This window comes from Saccopteryx leptura, chromosome 6, assembly GCF_036850995.1.
Source record: "Saccopteryx leptura isolate mSacLep1 chromosome 6, mSacLep1_pri_phased_curated, whole genome shotgun sequence".
Classification (NCBI taxonomy): domain Eukaryota; kingdom Metazoa; phylum Chordata; class Mammalia; order Chiroptera; family Emballonuridae; genus Saccopteryx; species Saccopteryx leptura.
In genome coordinates this window covers 151930087-151947650 of record NC_089508.1, presented here as the reverse complement: position 1 = coordinate 151947650, position 17564 = coordinate 151930087, and the positions used below count along the sequence as shown (strand labels likewise).

At 46.5% G+C, this 17564-nt stretch overlaps 1 protein-coding gene across 5 annotated transcripts in view; it reads left to right on the top strand.

Annotated features, from left to right (window-relative positions):
* Nucleotides 1-5460: 5460 nt before the first annotated feature.
* UIMC1 (ubiquitin interaction motif containing 1) overlaps nucleotides 5461-17564 on the top strand; it is a 153935-nt gene continuing 141831 nt past the window's right edge. For 4 of the 5 annotated variants that reach the window (XM_066342608.1, XM_066342610.1, XM_066342609.1 and 1 more), the window contains exon 1: nucleotides 5461-5576. The gene's annotated coding sequence lies outside the window, so the exon portion shown is untranslated. Of the gene's footprint in view, nucleotides 5577-5734; nucleotides 5752-17564 lie in introns of those variants that run through there. The other variant, XM_066342607.1, reaches the window with a different exon arrangement.

The window sequence follows — 17564 nt, the reverse complement described above, 5'->3', positions numbered from 1 at the left end:
TTTTAACAGAGACAGAGAGAGGGATAGGTAGGGACAGACAGACAGGAACGAAGAGAGATGAGAAGCATCAATCATTAGTTTTTTGTTGCGACACCTTAGTTGTTCATTGATTGCTTTCTCATATGTGCCTTGACTGTGGGGCTACAGCAGACCAAATAACCCCTTGCTCAAGCCAGTGACATTGGATCCAATCTGGTGAGCTTTGCTCAAACCAGATGAGCCTGCGCTCAAGCTGGTGACCTCGGGGTCTTGAACCTGGGTCCTCCACATCCCAGTCTGACTCTCTATCCACTGTGCCCCCGCCTGGTCAGGCTCAGGTCTCTTTCTGAGAGCACCACCAAATGTCCTCACTCAGGTCTTTTCCTGAGAGCTCAACCAGATGTCCCTGGAAGTACAAGGCAGGATTGTTTAACTCAGTCCTCACTAATTGTCTTCCTAGAGTACAACCAGATGTGTCTGAGAAAAGCCCGAGGCAGGACCCAAAACTCTCCACCGATGTCTCGGTCTTGGAGAGGCTATTGCAAGAGTGTGACCGCGTCTGTTCATCTATGCAATAGTTCAAATTGACTAGTCCCAAACAGAATTCAGCGAAGCAAATGATTTGCCTCACTTACTTCTGGAGGTCAGAATTTACACTCCTCGATTTCTGCTGAATTGTTGAATTTTGGGGACCGGAGGTGTCTGCCAAGAAGTTGTCTGAACCTCACAGGAAAACGGGAGCCCTGGAATGTCTCAGGTGGTGCCTCTCCTCAATATCCCAGTGGGGTCAGGCAACCCTTCAGAAAGACCAGCCGATCCTGGTATCTCTACCTGGTGACACGGAACACCGGCATCTCAGATGAGCCCCCAAATGTTGTAAAGTAGTGTTCCGCAGGTTTACATAGAGACACCAAGGCAGGATACAGGAGAATTTTTAAGAGGAGATTTATTGATTAAGTCGGCTGCATATGACATACACAGGGTATAGCTGACCCAAATTGTGTAGTGTCGAATGTAACTCTGAGGCTGGTTATGTACCCTTGACCACATGCAGGTTGGGGGGAGCATGACACAATCATTAATAAGCTTATAACATTTGTCTAGAGGATCTATAAAAAACATTAAAACTTTCAAGGTAGCCTGACTAGGCGGCGGCGCAGTGGCTAGAGCGCCAAACTGGGATGCAGAGGATCCAGGTTCGAGACCCTGAGATCACCAGCTTGAGCGGGCTCATCTGGTTTAAGCAAAAAGCTCACCAGCTTGGACCCAAGGTCGCTGGCTTGAGCAAGGGGTTCCTCGGTCTGCTGTAGCTCCATGGTCAAGGCACTTATGAGAAAGCAATCAATGAACAACTAAGGTATTGCAATGAAAAACTAATGATTGATGCTTCTCATCTCTCTCCATTCCTGTCTGTCTGTCCCTATCTATCCCTCTTTCTGACTCTCTCTCTGTCTCTGTAAAGAAATAAAAAAAAGAAAACAAAAAAACTTTCAAAGTAACGCAATAGTGATGTAGTTTTACATATTAAAGACATCACAAATCTTTTAGTGTTGGCCCTGGCCGGTTGGCTCAGCGGTAGAGCGTCGGCCTAGCGTGCGGAGGACCCGGGTTCGATTCCCGGCCAGGGCACATAGGAGAAGCGCCCATTTGCTTCTCCACCCCTCCGCCACGCCTTCCTCTCTGTCTCTCTCTTCCCCTCCCGCAGCCAAGGCTCCATTGGAGCAAAGATGGCCCGGGCGCTGGGGATGGCTCTGTGGCCTCTGCCCCAGGCGCTAGAGTGGCTCTGGTCGCAACATGGCGACGCCCAGGATGGGCAGAGCATCGCTCCCTGGTGGGCAGAGCACTGCCCCATGGTGGGCGTGCCGGGTGGATCCCGGTCGGGCGCATGCGGGAGTCTGTCTGACTGTCTCTCCCTGTTTCCAGCTTCAGAAAAATGCAAAAAAAAAAAAAAAAAAAAAAAAAAAAACCAAATCTTTTAGTGTCTATCTCCTCTCCTTTGCTTAGAGGTATATGTTACTCTCAGGATTCCAGGAAGGGAGGAAGAGTTAAAATCAGTGTAGGATATGTAAATACTGTCTCTTATTGAAAGGGAAAGGAAGTTCTTCAGATAACCTTTATTCTATAGTTAAACTAAATGATCCAGTCGTCTTTGCAAGCCAGAAAGCTTCTGCATTCTTCTCCCTCCATTCTTTTTTTTTTTTACAGAGGCAGAGATAGACAGGGACAGCAGGGACAGACAGACAGGAACGGAGAGAGATGAGAAGCATCAATCATCAGTTTCTCGTTGCGCGTTGCGACTTCTTAGTTGTTCATTGATTGCTTTCTCACATGTGCCTTGACTGCGGGGCTTCAGCAGACCGAGTAACCCCCCTGCTGGAGCCAGCGACCTTGGGTCTAAGCAGGTGAGCTCTTTGCTCAAGCCAGATGAGCCTGCGCTCAAGCTGGCAACCTCGGGGTCTCGAACCTGGGTCCTTCCGCATCCCAGTCCGACGCTCTATCCACTGCGCCACCACCTGGTCAGGCTCTCCCTCCATTCTTTAAAGAAAGGACGGGCAGAAAGCCTGACTTTTCCTCCAAAAATTAATATTAATTTTTGCAATTCTTTGGTACCTCACCACAGTGGTAATATAATGTTATAGTAATTAAATATATAGAAATATAAAAATATATAGAAATATTTAAAGTCTTTAAGATATAATATTGGTCCTGGCCGATGGCTCAGTGGTAGAGTGTCGGCCTGGCGTGCAGGAGTCCCGGGTTCGATTCCCGGCCAGGGCACACGGGAGAAGTGCCCATCTGCTTCTCCACCCCTCCCCCTCTCCTTCCTCTCTGTCTCTCTCTTCCCCTCCCGCAGCCAAGGCTCCACTCGAGCAAAGATGGCCCAGGCGCTGAGGATGGCTCTGTGGCCTCTGCCTCAGGCACTAGAATGGGTCTGGATGCAACAGAGCAATGGCCCAGATGGGCGGAGCATCGCCCCCTGGTGGGCATGCTGGGTGGATCCCGGTAGGGTGCATGTGGGAGTCTGTCTGACTGCCTCCCCGTTTCCAACTTCAGAAAAAAAAAAGATATAATATTAAAATTAATTAAGGAAATTAAACTTATGCTATCTGGATAGGAATTAATATAGTATGTGCAGATGTGATAAACAGACTCTGATTTTTTTTTTTTAACATACTCTGATTTTCAAGCAGGGCTCAGTGTGTGTGTGAAGTTATACATAGATAAGAAGTGGCTTGATGGCCTAACTCTGTGAGCTAACATAAACAAGAAGCTTCCCTAGGAACATCTGAAAAGTGGCTTGATGTAACATTTCAGTAGATTAACATAAAAAGGGCTCCCTGTGAGGAACTCCCAAAAAGGTGGTTTGAGGTGATAATCCCTTAGATTGACACCTGTTAGAAGGCGTTGGCCAGCCTGACCTGTGGTAGCGCAGGGGGTAAAGCATTGACCTGGAATGCTTAGGTCACCAGTTTGAAACCCTGGACTTGTTTGGTCAAGGCACAAATGGGAATTGATGCTTCCTGCTCCTCCCTGCTTCTCTCTCTCTCTCTCTCTCTCTCTCTCGCTCTCTCCTCCCTAAAATTAATAAAAAGTAATCTAAAAAAAAAGGTACCAAAGCTGAGGGCCCCCTCTGCTGTGGTAGTTGCTCAGACTACAACGTGAACGTGGACTGTCTCCATGCCGCTCTGAGCTCTGACCAAAGACAGCTGAGGAGAGCATGACGACGGGGCCCCCTTAAGCTGTACCCAGTGAGTAATAAACTGCCTGTGTGATTCTTTTTTTTTTTTTTTTTACAGAGGCAGAGATAGACAGGGACAGACAGACAGGAACGGAGAGAGATGAGAAGCATCAATGCATCAATCATCAGTTTCTCGTTGTGTGTTGCGACTTCTTAGTTGTTCATTGATTGCTTTCTCACATGTGCCTTGACCGCGGGCCTTCAGCAGACCGAGTAACCCCCTGCTGGAGTCAGCGACCTTGGGTCCAAGCTGGTGAGCTCTTTGCTCAAGCTAGATGAGCCCGCGCTCAAGCTGGCGACCTCGGGGTCTCGAACCTGGGTCCTTCCGCATCCCAGTCCGACGCTTTATCCACTGCGCCACCACCTGGTCAGGCCCTGTGTGATTCTTGAAACTAACTTTTGTCTGGTTGTGTCTTTCCTCAGGTGGCAGTTGGTGTCGGCACTTATAAGTAGAATCCTCAGAGCTGCCTCAAGAGTAGTCTTGAAGAGACTGCCAGCCCTGCTGATAAGCAGCAGGAGTGTCCCATTGCACAGGGAAGTCGAATCAGGGATGCCTGATGGATGTAGAGCTTGGGCTCTACTGGGACACAAACCTCAGGGTTTCAAACCTGGGACCTCAGCATCCCAGGTCGACACTCTATCCAATGTGCCACCACTGATCAGGCATCTTGTTTAAAAAGAATTCATTTTATTTTATTAAGAAATATTTTTATTTAATGATTTTAGAGAGAGAAAGAGAGAGAGAGAGAGAAACATCAATTCATTATTCCACTTATCCATGCATTCATTGGTTGACTCTTGTATGAGTTCTGACAGGGGACTGAACTGCAACAACCTTGGTGTATCTGGATGATGCTCCAACCAGCTGAACCACCTGACCAGAGCTCTAGTTCATTTTCTATATACACATATATTTTCCATAATCAGGATATACTGTCATTCTATACATTTTAAAATTTACATATATCACTTTACAGTATATATATTTGTTGGCATGTTGCTATTCAAATACTCATGTTGTGAGCTGTCAAATATTTCAAATGTTGCTTCTTATAATACTCATTTATTAGTTTTATTTAAAAAATATTTGTTGTAATATTTTGTCATAGGAACGTATCACATCATCCATGTCTATTGGACATTTCTGTTGTTTCTGTTTATTTATTTATTTTGCAAGGGAGCAGGCTTGAACATGGATATGTCTTTTTGTGCACACCTGTAACAGTTTCTGTCTGTATTTTTAGAGATGAAATTGCTGGTTCATAAAATGTACATGTTAAATTTCACCAAAAAGTCAACCTACTTAAATACTATCATAAAAAATTTCACCCAAAGTGGCTGTTCTGATTTTAAAATTTACCTGACATCTCTAAATTTCCCAGATTTCCCCTGAAATGATCAGACTTAAACATTTAACATCCCAAGAGTTTTCAAGTAATCATACGAACAAATAATTTGCCTACAACTCTAGACTAATGCCAAGAAAGGGCCAGAGGAAGCTTGATATGGCAGAGAAACTTTGAAGGGTTTTAACTGAAGTGTTGTGGAGACTCGCTGCTACTCCTTGGTTTCCCTCAAAGTGCTAGCAGATAGATCATACAACGAACAAACACTGCAGAACAGCCCCGGGCCGCACTGCCGTAGATGCAGTGATCCCTCCGCCTCGCGCAGTTGGTACGTTCTGGAGGTGTCTTCCCCCCGTGGTGCACGTTGGTTTTGTCCCCGGGCGCCTGCGCCTGCGCCCGCCTGGGGAGCGCGCGCGAAGGCGCATCCGCTTGCCAGCCAGTTTCCAGCTCCTGACGCTGGTTACTCCAACCGTCCGTGGAGGGGGCTCGGCCCAACGGCGCGGGGCCGGTGGGTGAGTACCTGCTGTCTCCGCACACCTGCAGTCGGCCCTCTTCCTGCTTCCTTCTCCCCCTCCCGGCGCCCGCGGCCCGCTCCTCGCCCGCAGGGCCGCCTCGGAGAGGCGGGCAGGGCCTTCTCGACGCTGCGGCGGGCCTCTCGGGACAGCGGCTGGGCGCCTCGGCGTGCCGGTAGGCTTCCGTCCTCGGGGGCCTGACCCAGTGGGCTCACCCGGGGGTGCGGCTTCCCTCTTCCCGGGCGTCCGCCTGGGCACTTCCCGCTCTCTGCGGAGGGGCTGTGCTCACGCCCGTCCGCCCCTCGCAGGCGGCTTCCTGGCGTGGAGCCCCGGGGCGAGGCCCCGTTCCGCCGCCTGCCCGGCCGCTGCCTCCGTACGCCCTCCCTCCGTCAGGCTACTGTTTTTTCGGGGAGCGATCCTTGTAGTTACTATTTTGCCAGCGAAAAAGTTTTTCCTTGGAAAGCCTTGTCATTTCCCAGTTTCCCTCCTGCAGAGCCAGTGCGTGTCCTCTCCGCAGGACGGCAGACACGGGCTCCCGCCGTCAATGCTGGCACGTGCCCTGCATCTTCCCGAGGAGGCGCGGGCCGCTCTCAGTCCCACGACGGTCAGGCGCAGCTCCCCACCGCAGAGCTGGTTTTCAGGCCAGGCAGCTTGATCTGGTGTTCCTGTATTTAGTCACTTTGTCATGCTGAGATATAAGTAACACCCTGGAAAAAGTAGAAGCCTTATGCTTCTGTCTTTATTTTTTTCCTGTGTGTGTGTGTGTGTGTGTGTGTGTGGTGGGTGGGGGGGGGACAGTGCTTTGTAGTTGAGTCAGAGAATGTCTTTTTGGAATAAGATACGTTGAGCTTCAATTCTCAGGATAGTTACCAACTTAACAACTGTTTGATTTTCAGTAATTTCCCTAACGTGTAAAATAGTGATAAAAATCGTTTATAAAAATAGTGGTAAAAGAGTGTAAAATAATGATATCTGTCACAGACTTACTGGGAGAAATAATCTCTATAATGCAGGTGAGGTTCCTAAAATAGTCTATCAAGAACTTAATAACTACAATTTAATTATTACTAAAAATGTTTTTGCATTCTCTTGTTACACACTTGGTCTAAACTGAGGCTGAATATGAATATGTTTATGTTTATACAGTATATGTATTTATTTACCTTCTCTTAAATGTAAGAAACAGCTGCTGTCAGTTGATAAAGAGCTTGGTACTCTATTTATTTTTGAGAGAGGAATTTTTCCATTGATTGCTTCTAATATGTACTCTGACTGGGGCTCCAACTGGTGACTTCTGAGGGTCGAGCCCTTGGGGTGAAGCTGGCCTTCTTGGGGTTGAGCCTTGACTGCAGCTTGAGCCTGTGACCTCAGGGATTGAACTGGAGACTTTGGGCTCCATCTGGTGACCTCGGCTTGCCAGGAGGAGGCTCTTTTACTGTGCCAGGGCCTGCATTTCTTTTCTTTTTTTTTTTTGGTATTTTTCTGAAGTTGGAAACCGGGAGGCAGACTCCCACATGTGCCCGACCGGGATCCACCCGGCACGCCCACCAGGGGGCGATGCTCTGCCCCTCTGGGGCCTTGCTCTGTTGCAACCAGAGCCATTCTAGCGCCTGAGGCAGAGGCCACAGAGCCATCCTCAGTGCCAGGGCCAACTTTGCTCCAGTGGAGCCTCGGCTGCGGGAGGGGAAGAGAGAGACAGAGAGGAAGGAGAGGAGGAGGAGTGGAGAAGCAGATGGGCACTTCTCCTGTGTGCCCTGGCTGGGAATCGAACCTGGGACTCCTGCACGCCAGGCCAACGCTCTACCACTGAGCCAACTGGCCAGGGCCTGTATTTCTTGAATAGTGACTTATTTAGGGGTAAGAGTTATTCATTCATAAATATTGTTAAGGTTCTCTGCCCCTAAGCTTTCAAAGGAATTTTACAGGTTTGGTAGGTAGAATGTTAAGATTTCAAATTATCTTGTTAGTGATTTTCAGTTAGATCAAGATGATGGATGTGCTGAAAGAAAAGACAAATAGCATCCTGAATTGGAAATTTTCAGTGACACTGCCAGAATATGTTATATGTTAAATAGTAAATAACAGGTCTCAAATATTGGGTCACTTTTCCTGCTTGTGCATTCCTTTAGAGACATTTTATTCCTAACTGTCATGATTATGAAGAGGCTGTTGGCATCCATACTCTTCTCCTCCTTTGCAGACACTTAGTGGCAATTTGTTCTGTGGTCTCAGTTCAAGTAAGTGAAGATAAACTAGTATTTTAGTGAGTTTTTCATTTTGAAGGGTAAAAACTGAAATGAAAGTAGTTGAATTACATGCTGGTTTGGTTATTTAAATAGGCTGAGCAGTGACCATTTTTACTTAGATTTACTTTGCAAACAATGTGGCTAAATCTCTTGAAGCACTAGAATTTTGGAATCTGTATCTGTGGGTGCCTCTACTTAATGCTTCTTTTTTTTTTTTTTTTTGGTATTTTTCCAAGGTTAGAAGCAGGGAGGCAGTCAGACACAATCCCGCATGTGCCCAACCAGGATCCACCTGGCATGCCTCCCAGGAGGTGATGCTCTGCCCATCTGGGGCATCTACTTAATGCTTCTTATTGGTCCCTTATCTGCTATGATTCTTTGAAAACCCACTTTGAGCCCACAGGTAGTTCAGTCCTAGGGAGAAGGGTTTTTATTTATTTATACATCTTTCAGAAATTATGTACATATATTTGGTGATATAGCTACCCTTGCTATAAGATTTGAGCATATTGGTTTAAATAACTCTAGGAGAAAGAAGACATTTACTAAGATGGAAACTATTCCATGTAAGATGTTTTCTTAAGGCACTATGATTCCTCCAGTCTTCCCCCATGCTAATCCCCACTTCCAAGTCCTGCTCTTAGGTTCAAGGATCACTGTAAGTCTTATTATCTTCCATAAGGTCTTCAACCTATAATTTATTCTCTGTGCCTTTATTTATTTATTTAAAAATTTTCCCAGTCCTGGCCAGTGGCTCAGAGGTAGAGCGTCGGCCTGGCGTGTGGAAGTCCCGGGTTTGATTCCCGGCCAGGGCACACAGGAGAGGCGCCCATCTGCTTCTCCACCCCTCCCCCTCTCCTTCCTCTCTGTCTCTCTTCTCCCCTCCCGCAGCTGAGGCTCCATTGGAGCAAAAGATGGCCAGGGCGCTGGGGATGGCTCCATGGCCTCTGCCCCAGGCGCTAGAATGGCTCTGGTTGCAACAGAGCGACCCCCCCCCCCCCGGATGGGCAGAGCATCGCCCCCTGGTGGGCGTGCCGGGTGGATCCCGGTCGGGTGCATGCGGGAGTCTGTCTGCCTCCCTGTTTCCAGCTTCGGAAAAATACAAAAAAAAAAAAAAATCCCATTGATTGGGGTGGGGGGAGAGAGAAGCATCAGTTCCTTGTTTCACTTGTTCTATTTAATTGTGTACTCATTGATTGCTTCTCATGCCCTGGCTGGGGGTTGTGACCTCTAGTGCTCTGGGTGAGGCTTTATTCACTGAGCAACCCAGCCAGGGCTTATCCTTTGTGCCTTTATATAGTGTTTAATAATTTTAATATATACTTTATGCTATTTATTTATTTATTATTTTTTTACAGAGACAGAGTGAGAGTCAGAGAGAGGGATAGATAGGGACAGACAGACAGGAACAGAGAGAGATGAGAAGCATCAATCATTAGTTTTTCGTTGCAACACCTTAGTTGTTCATTGATTGCTTTCTCATACGTACATGCCTTAACCGTGGGGCTACAGCAGACTGTGTTGTTGTGAGTCGGGGGCACAGAGAGAGACATCAGCAGACGAAATCATCAAGGACTAGCAAAGGACCACCGCTCGTTCAGGCAAATGGCCCCGAGTTCATGCAGTGTCCTAATTTTATCCACAAGACTTCAAAAAGCTTGTTTACTGAGAAATTGGCATAACATCAAGAGTAACTTTTACTTAAAGATACATAGAGTGCACCTGCAAGATAGCTTAGTAACAACATAATATCATAAGGCATTAATTGCTATTGCTTCTATGGATCCCACAACATTCCTCTCCTTATCTTAAGGGATAACCGTGGAAAGTACAGAAATCTTAAGAGAATGTTTTACTGAGAAAAGTCCAGCAACTGCCTTCAGTCACATAGACCTGTTTCAGTGACCCGCCTTCAAGTCACAAAACAATTCTCCTTAGCAAAACATTCTTTTCTTGTTGGCTGTGTTCCCATCCAAGGCCATGCAATGGATTTTTCCACTACAAGACTGAGTGACCCCTTGCTCAAGCCAGTGACCTTGGATTCAAGCTGGTGAGCTTTGCTCAAGCCAGATGAGCCCGCACTCAAGCTAGCAACCCTGAGGTCTTGAACCTGGGTCCTTCCGCATCCCAGTTCAACGCTCTATTCACTGTGCCACCGCCTGATCAGGCAAACTCCTGCTTTTCTTAACAAACATGTACAGTTTCCAACTCTTTGTGAATTTAGCTTTCTACGATGGAAGAATAAAAACATAGCGGATTGAGCTGTTTTCTAATGCTCAATGGGAGGAAATGCCTTTGGCTCTATTGCCTACCAAGCTAACAGGTGTAGGGAGATGATATCTATTTATATTATAAAAATGTACATATGTTGAAAATATCTTTGCCTGACCTGTGGTGGCGCAGTGGATAAAGCGTCGACCTGGAAATGCTGAGGTCGCCGGTTCGAAAACCTGGGCTTGCCTGGTCAAGGCACATATGGGAGTTGATGCTTCCAGCTCCTCCCCCCTTCTCTCTCTCTGTCTCTCTCTTCTCTCTAAAAATGAATAAATAAAGTTAAAAAAAAAAGTAACCTTATTTAAAAAAAAAAAAAAAAAAGGCCCTGGCCTGTTGGCTCAGCGGTAGAGTGTCGGCCTGGCGTGCGGGGGACCCGGGTTCGATTCCCGGCTAGGGCACATAGGAGAAGCGCCCATTTGCTTCTCCACCCCCCCTCCTTCCTCTCTGTCTCTCTCGTCCCCTCCCGCAGCCGAGGCTCCATTGGAGCAAAGGTGGCCCGGGCGCTGGGGATGGCTCCTTGGCCTCTGCCCCAGGCGCTAGAGTGGCTCTGGTCGCGGCAGAGCGACGCCCCGGAGGGGCAGAGCATCGCCCCCTGGTGCGCAGAGTGTAGCCCTTGGTGGGCGTGCCGGGTGGATCCCGGTCGGGCGCATGCGGGAGTCTGTCTCTCCCCGTTTCCAGCTTCAGAAAAATACAAACAAACAAAAAAAAGTATCTGTTTACTTTTTCCATAGCAGAACATCAGCATGGTAAAACATTATCACCTTAAACACAAACAGGCAAGATGGACCCATCCCCCTAAATCCCCTCCCATCTGGCAACTCTCAAAATGTTCTCTGTATATATGAGTCTGTTTCTGTTTTGCTTTTTGGTTTATTTTTTTAAATTCAATTGTTGTAAATATATGTATTACCATTTTATTATAATATTTTTAATATTTTCTTCTTAAAGAAGAACCTTTAACATTTCATGTAATACTGGCTGGATGGTGATGAATGCCTTTAGATTTTCTTGTCTGGGAAGCTCTTAATGTGTCCTTTGATTCTGAATGACAGCTTTGCTGGGTAGAGTAATCTTGGTTGTGGGTCCTTGCTTTTTCATTACTTGGAATATTTTGTGCCAGTTACTGCAAAGTTTCTGTTGAGAAATCAGCTGACAGTCTAATGGGAGCTGCCTTGTAGGTAACTGTTTTTCTTTTTTTTTTTTTGTATTTTTCTGAAGCTGGAAACGGGGGGGGGGGGGGGGAGACAGTCAGACAGACTCCCGCATGCGCCCGACCAGGATCCACCCGGCACGCCCACCAGGGGGCGACGCTCTGCCCACCAGGGGGCGATGCTCTGCCCCTCCGGGGCGTCGCTCTGTTGCAACCAGAGCCACTCTAGCTCCTGGGGCAGAGGCCAAGGAGCCATCCCCAGCGCCCGGGCCATCTTTGCTCCAATGGAGCCTCGGCTGCGGGAGGGGAAGAGAGAGACAGAGAGGAAGGAGAGGGGGAGGGGTGGAGAAGCAGATGGGCGCTTCTCCTGTGTGCCCTGGCCGGGAATTGAACCCGGGACTCCTGCACGCCAGGCCGACGCTCTACCACTGAGCCAACCAGCCAGGGCAGTAACTGTTTTTCTTTTGCTGCTTTGAAGATTCTCTGTCTTCTTCCCTTTGTATTTTAATTATGATATATCTTGGTGTGGGCCTCTTTGGGTTTGTATTGTTTGGAATCTCTGCTTTCTGGACTTGTATGTCTATTCCTGTCACCAGGTTAGGGAAGATTTCTGTTATTATTTTCTGAGCAAGAGAGAGAGATACAGACAGACAGGCAGGAAGGGAAAGAGATGAGAAGCATCAACTCGTAGTTGGAGTACTTTAATATTTTATTGATGCTTCTCATATGTGCCTTGACTGGGGGTCTCAAGCCAAGTGACCTAGGGGTTTTGAACCTATGACCTCAGCCTTCCAGGTTCCAGTGACCCCTTGCTCAAGCCAGTGACCTTGGGGGGGGCTCAAGCCAGTGACCTTGAATCATGTTGATGATTCTGTGCTCAGGCTGGCAACCCTGCAGTCAAGCTGGATGAGCTCATGCTAAAGACAGCAATCTTAGGCTTTCATACCTGGCATCTCAGTGTCCCAGGTTGATGCTCTATCCACTGTGCCACAACTAGTCAGGCTGTCACTTTTTCAAATAGGTTTTCAATTTGTTGCTCTTTCTCTTCTCCTTCTGGCACCCCTAAAATGCAAATGTTGTTATGCTTGAAGTTTTCCCTGAAGCTTTTTAAACTATATTCATATTTTGAATTCTTTTTCTTTTTGCTGTTCTTATAGGGCGGGGGTCAGGAACCTATGGCTTGCGAGCCAGATGCGGCTCTTTTGATGGCTGCATCTGGCTCACAGACAAATCTTTAATAAAAAAAAATAATGTTAAAAATATTAAACAGGCCCTGGCCAGTTGGCTCAGTGGTAGAACGTCGGCCTGGCGTGCAGGAGTCCCGGGTTCAATTCCCGGCCAGGGCACACAGGAGGAGCGCCCATCTGCTGCTCCACCCCTCCCCTCTCCTTCCTCTCTGTCTCTCTCTTCCCCTCCTGCAGCCAAGGCTCCATTGGAGCAAAGTTGGCCCGGGCGCTGAGGATGGCTCTGTGGCCTCTGTCTCAGGTGTTAGAATGGCTCTGGGTGCAACAGAGCGACACCCCAGATGGGCAGAGCATCGCCCCCGGTGGGCGTGCCGGGTGGATCCCGGTCGGGCGCATGTGGGAGTCTGTCTGACTGCCTCCCCGTTTCCAACTTCAGAAAAATACAAAAAAAATATATATATATATATATAACATTCTCATGTATTACAATCCATTCATTTCCTACCGGCTGGAGCCAATCACAGCTGTCCTCCAGGACAACACCAAATTTTTATTGTATAATGCCTAACATACACGGGTCGTTGTATGGCTGTCACGGAATTATATTTTAAAATATGTGGTGTTCATGGCTCTCTCAGCCAAAAAGGTTCCTGACCCCTGTGATAGGGTGTTTTTTGCCTCTTTATATTCCAAATTGCTGATTTGATTCTTGGCTTTATTTACTTTACTATTGATTCTCTGTAAGTTACTCTTCATTTCAGTTAGTATATCCTTTATTTCTATTTTTATTATTTTAGTGAGAGAGACAGGAAGGGAGAGAGATGAGAAGTATCAAGTTGTAGTTGCGGCACTTTAGTTGTTCATTGATTGCTTCTCAAATGTGCCTTGACTTGGGGGCTCCAGCCAAGCCAGTGACTCTTTGCTCAAGCCAGCAACCTTGGGCTTTAAGCCAGTGACCATGGGATCATGTCAGTGATCCCATGCTCAAGCTGGTAACTCTGCACTCAAGCTAGCGAGCCTGCGCTCAAGCTGGCGACCTTGGAGTTTCGAACCTGAGACCTCTGTGCTCTGTGTCCCGGGTCAACACTCTATCTACAGCGCCACCACTGGTCAGGTAGTGTATCCTTTATTTCTGACTGGTTCTTTTTTTGTGGTTTCTGTGTGTCGTTTTCATGCTGTTGAAGTTTTAAGTTCTTTGAGTTTCTCACTAAGTTCCTTGAGCATTCTTATAACCATTATTTTGTCTCTGGTAGTTTGCTTGCCTCCATTTCATTATTTATTTTTTTGGAGAGGCCTCCTGTTTCTTAATTTGGATCCTTTTTCTTTGTCTCCACATTTTGGCTGCTTTCCGGTGTTAGTTTCTATGTATTAGAGCTGCTATGTCTCCTGGACTTGGTAGAGTGGCCTTGTACAGTAGGTGTCCTGTAGGGCCCACTGGTGCACCTCCCTATTCACCTGAGCTGGACCCTCCAGGTGCTCCCCTGTGGGCTGTGTGCACTGTCCTGTTGTAGTTGAGCCTTTATTGCTGTTTGTCACTGGAGGGATTGAACCCCCAGGCTGATCAGCTGCAGGCACAAGCTGTGACTACAGTGTAGGAGCTGCTGTGCAGGAGCTGGCTATGGAGCAGGACTATCTTTAGTGGGGCTTTGTTGCTCTTCCAAGTCTACTTCTTGAGTGTGTGTGTGGTGTGTGTCTCAGAAAAGGAACAGTGGCCTCTGCCAGCACTTCTGTCTGGCAGAAAGCAGACCCCAGCTCTCTTCTTGATGCTGGACAATTCAGTTCCTCTGGTTTCTTTCAAGCTGCTGTCCCAGTGCTAGAGCTCAGCGGAAGTGAGTCCAAGTAAGCCCATGCATGGACCCTTTACAAGGAACTGCCTGGGATTTCAGCAGCACTCTGTCTCACTCAGCCATAATCCTTGCTGGTTTTGGGGACTTCTTTTCCTGGCGCTGGAACCCTGGTGTGGGGTTGGGACCCTGGCTCTTCAGGGGGGACCTCCACAGCCAAGATATGTCTACTAATTTTTATCTGCCACATTTGGGTGTGGGACCAGCCTGTTCTGTGTCTCTAGTCTTGATTTGGTTTTCTTTAAATTTCTAGTTGTAGGACTTCCATTATTTTAGGTAGTTCTGAATGATGGTTGTTCTGTAGTTTAGTTGTAATTTTGATGTCGTAGGAGGATTCATCAACCACTAATCTTGTTTTCATTTCTAAAATGTGCAAGTGTTTAGGTATGTAATATTTTGGGATTGGCTTTTTGCTCAACGTACTTCCCTGAGGAGTCAACCAAGCTGTTGCATGTATCAGTAGTTCATTCCTTTTTATTGCTGCGAGTGTTCCACTGTATATATGTAGCACAGTTTGTTCAGCCTTTCACCTGTTGAAGGACATCAGACTAAATGATACTTTTGTCTGTTAAAAATAAAGCTGTTATGAGCATTTGTGTACAGATTTTTTGTGTGTGTGTGTGTACAGATTTTGTGTGAACATAGTTTTTATTTCTTTGGGAAAAATGGTTGAGAGTACAGTTATTGGGTTATATGGTAGTTGCATGTTCAGTTTTAAAATAAACTGCAAAAGCTGTTTTCAGAGTGATCATACCATTTTACATTCCCACCAAGATTGCCTGAGTGACCTAGTTTCCCTACATATTTGCCAGCATTTGATGGTGTGAATATTTTAAAATTGTATCCATTCTGATATGTTTAGTGCTATCTCATTTTAGTTTTATTATGATTAATTTCAAGTTAATTTTATATAAAGTGTGAAATTTGGTCGAGGTTCATTATTTTTTTGCCTGTGGATGTCCACTTGCTCTAATATTATTTTTTGAAAATGCTTCCTCCACTGAATTGTTTGCAGTTTTGTCAGAAATGAATTTGAGCATATTTGTGTTGGTATATTTCTGAGTTTTTTATTGTTCGCCATTGATCTTTTTGTCTATTCCTAATACATAGCCAGTACCACACGATCTTGATTTTTGTAGCTATATAGTAAGCCTTAATATTGAGTAGAGTAATTCCTCCCACTTTATTCTTTTTAGCTAAGCTGGTTTAAGCTATTCTAGGGCTATGCCTTTCCATATAAATTTTAGAGTACGCTTGTCCAATTCTATAGGAAGTCTTGCTGGAATTTTTAAAATAGAAATTATATTAAAACTGAGATGAATTTGGGAAGAATTGACACCTTTACTATGTTGAGTCTTCCAACCCATGAGCATGGCATGTCTTATTCAGATCTTTGATTTCTTTCATTAATTACTCAGAAGAGAAATACTTAGGTATAAATTTAACAGACCACATACAAAATGCAGCAAGATATTTTTGAGGCCCAGTGGAGCTTGGCAACAATCTGAGGCAATAAAGAGCTGCTCATAGGACAGAGAGGTAACACACCTTTGGGTTTCCAAATGCTGCTGCTGCTCCTTGCTTTGGTCTTGCTCTAGAACCTGATGAGTGTTCCTGGGTCCTCTTCCTTTCCTTTCACTCTGCATCTGCATCCCAGGCAAAGAGGCCTAAGTTGGGGAGGAAGAAATGATGCTTTTCTCTTCCTAAAGCTGAGGCCCTGGTCATCTTTAAAGCATATTGAGCAGAGCCTGAAATTCTTCCTTAACAAGGGGTGTTTCTGGTAGTCCTGGAGGTCCTCTTCCTGGAAATCCCCCTTTAGAAATGCTTGTGCCTGACTCTGAAGCTCTGGAATTGAGAGGAGTTCATCCTAGGATCTTGAGGATTCTGCAGAAAGTGTCCTAGTGTGTGAAGGCTTTATAGTTTCCTTATGAGAAAAAATTATTAATCTTCTTATTTTGTCAACAATAATCAGAAGTCTTGATGAATTTTAGTCAAAGTATTATACCTGTGTAACCACCACTACAACTAAGATACAGAACACCACCATTATCTCACAAGGTAGCCTTATGTATTTTTTTGTTTTTTTTCTTTTTATTTATTCATTTTAGAGAGGAGAGAGTGAGTGAGAGAGAGTGAGCGAACGGGGTGGGGGGGGGAGGAGCAAGAAGCATCAACTCCCATATATCCTGACCAGACAAGGGCAGGGTTTCAAACCGGCAACCTCAGCGTTCCAGGGTCGATGCTTTATCCATTGCACCACCACGGGTCAGGCCAAACGTGTGTGTATGTGTGTGTGTGTATATATATATATTTTTTATTTTATTTTATTTTATTCATTTTATTTTATTATTATTTTTCCGAAGTTGGAAACGGGGAGGCAGTCAGACAGACTCCCGCATGCGCCCGACTGGGATCCACCCGGCAAGCCCACCAGGGGGCGATGCTCTGCCCATCTCGGGGCGTCGCTCTGCTGCAACCAGAGCCATTCTAGCGCCTGAGGCAGAGGCCACAGAGCCATTCTCAGCACCCGGGCAAACTTTGCTCCAGTGGAGCCTTGGCTGCGGGAGGGGAAGAGAGAGACAGAGAGGAAGGAGAGGGGCAGGGGTGGAGAAGCAGATGGGCGCTTCTCCTGTGTGCCCTGGCCGGGAATCGAACCCGGGACTCCTGCACGCCAGGCCGCCGCTCTACCACTGAGCCAACCAGCCAGGGCTTTTTTATTCATTTTAGAGAAGAGAGACAGAGAGAGAGAGAGAAGGGAGGAGGAGCAGGAAGCATCAACTCCCATATGTGCCTTGACCAGGCAAGCTTGCGGTTTCGAGCCGGCGACCTCAGTGTTTCAGGTCATTGCTTTATCCACTGCGCCACCACAGGCCAGGCCATAGCCTTGTGTACTTCACAAGTTATCTCTCTCTCCCCTACCCATTCTGGCCTTGGGAAAATACTGGTCTGTTTATTTTTATTGATTACTTTTTTCTAGTATTTCATGTAAATAGAATTGTATGTACTCTTTTTTTTTTTTTTTTTTTTGCGAAAGAGAGATAGAGACAGGAAGGGAGGCAAATGAGAATCATCAGCTCGTTTGAGGAGTTGCTTCATTTTAGTAGTTCATTGATTGCTTTCTCATACATGCCTTGATGGGGGGGCTCCAGCAGAACCAGTGACCCCTTGCTGAAGCCAGCGACCATGGGGGCATGTCTATGATCTTGTGCTCAAGCTGGTGACCCTGTGCTCAAATTGAAGCTGAAGCTGGTGTGCCTATGCTCAAGCTGGATGAGCCCTACTCAAGCCAG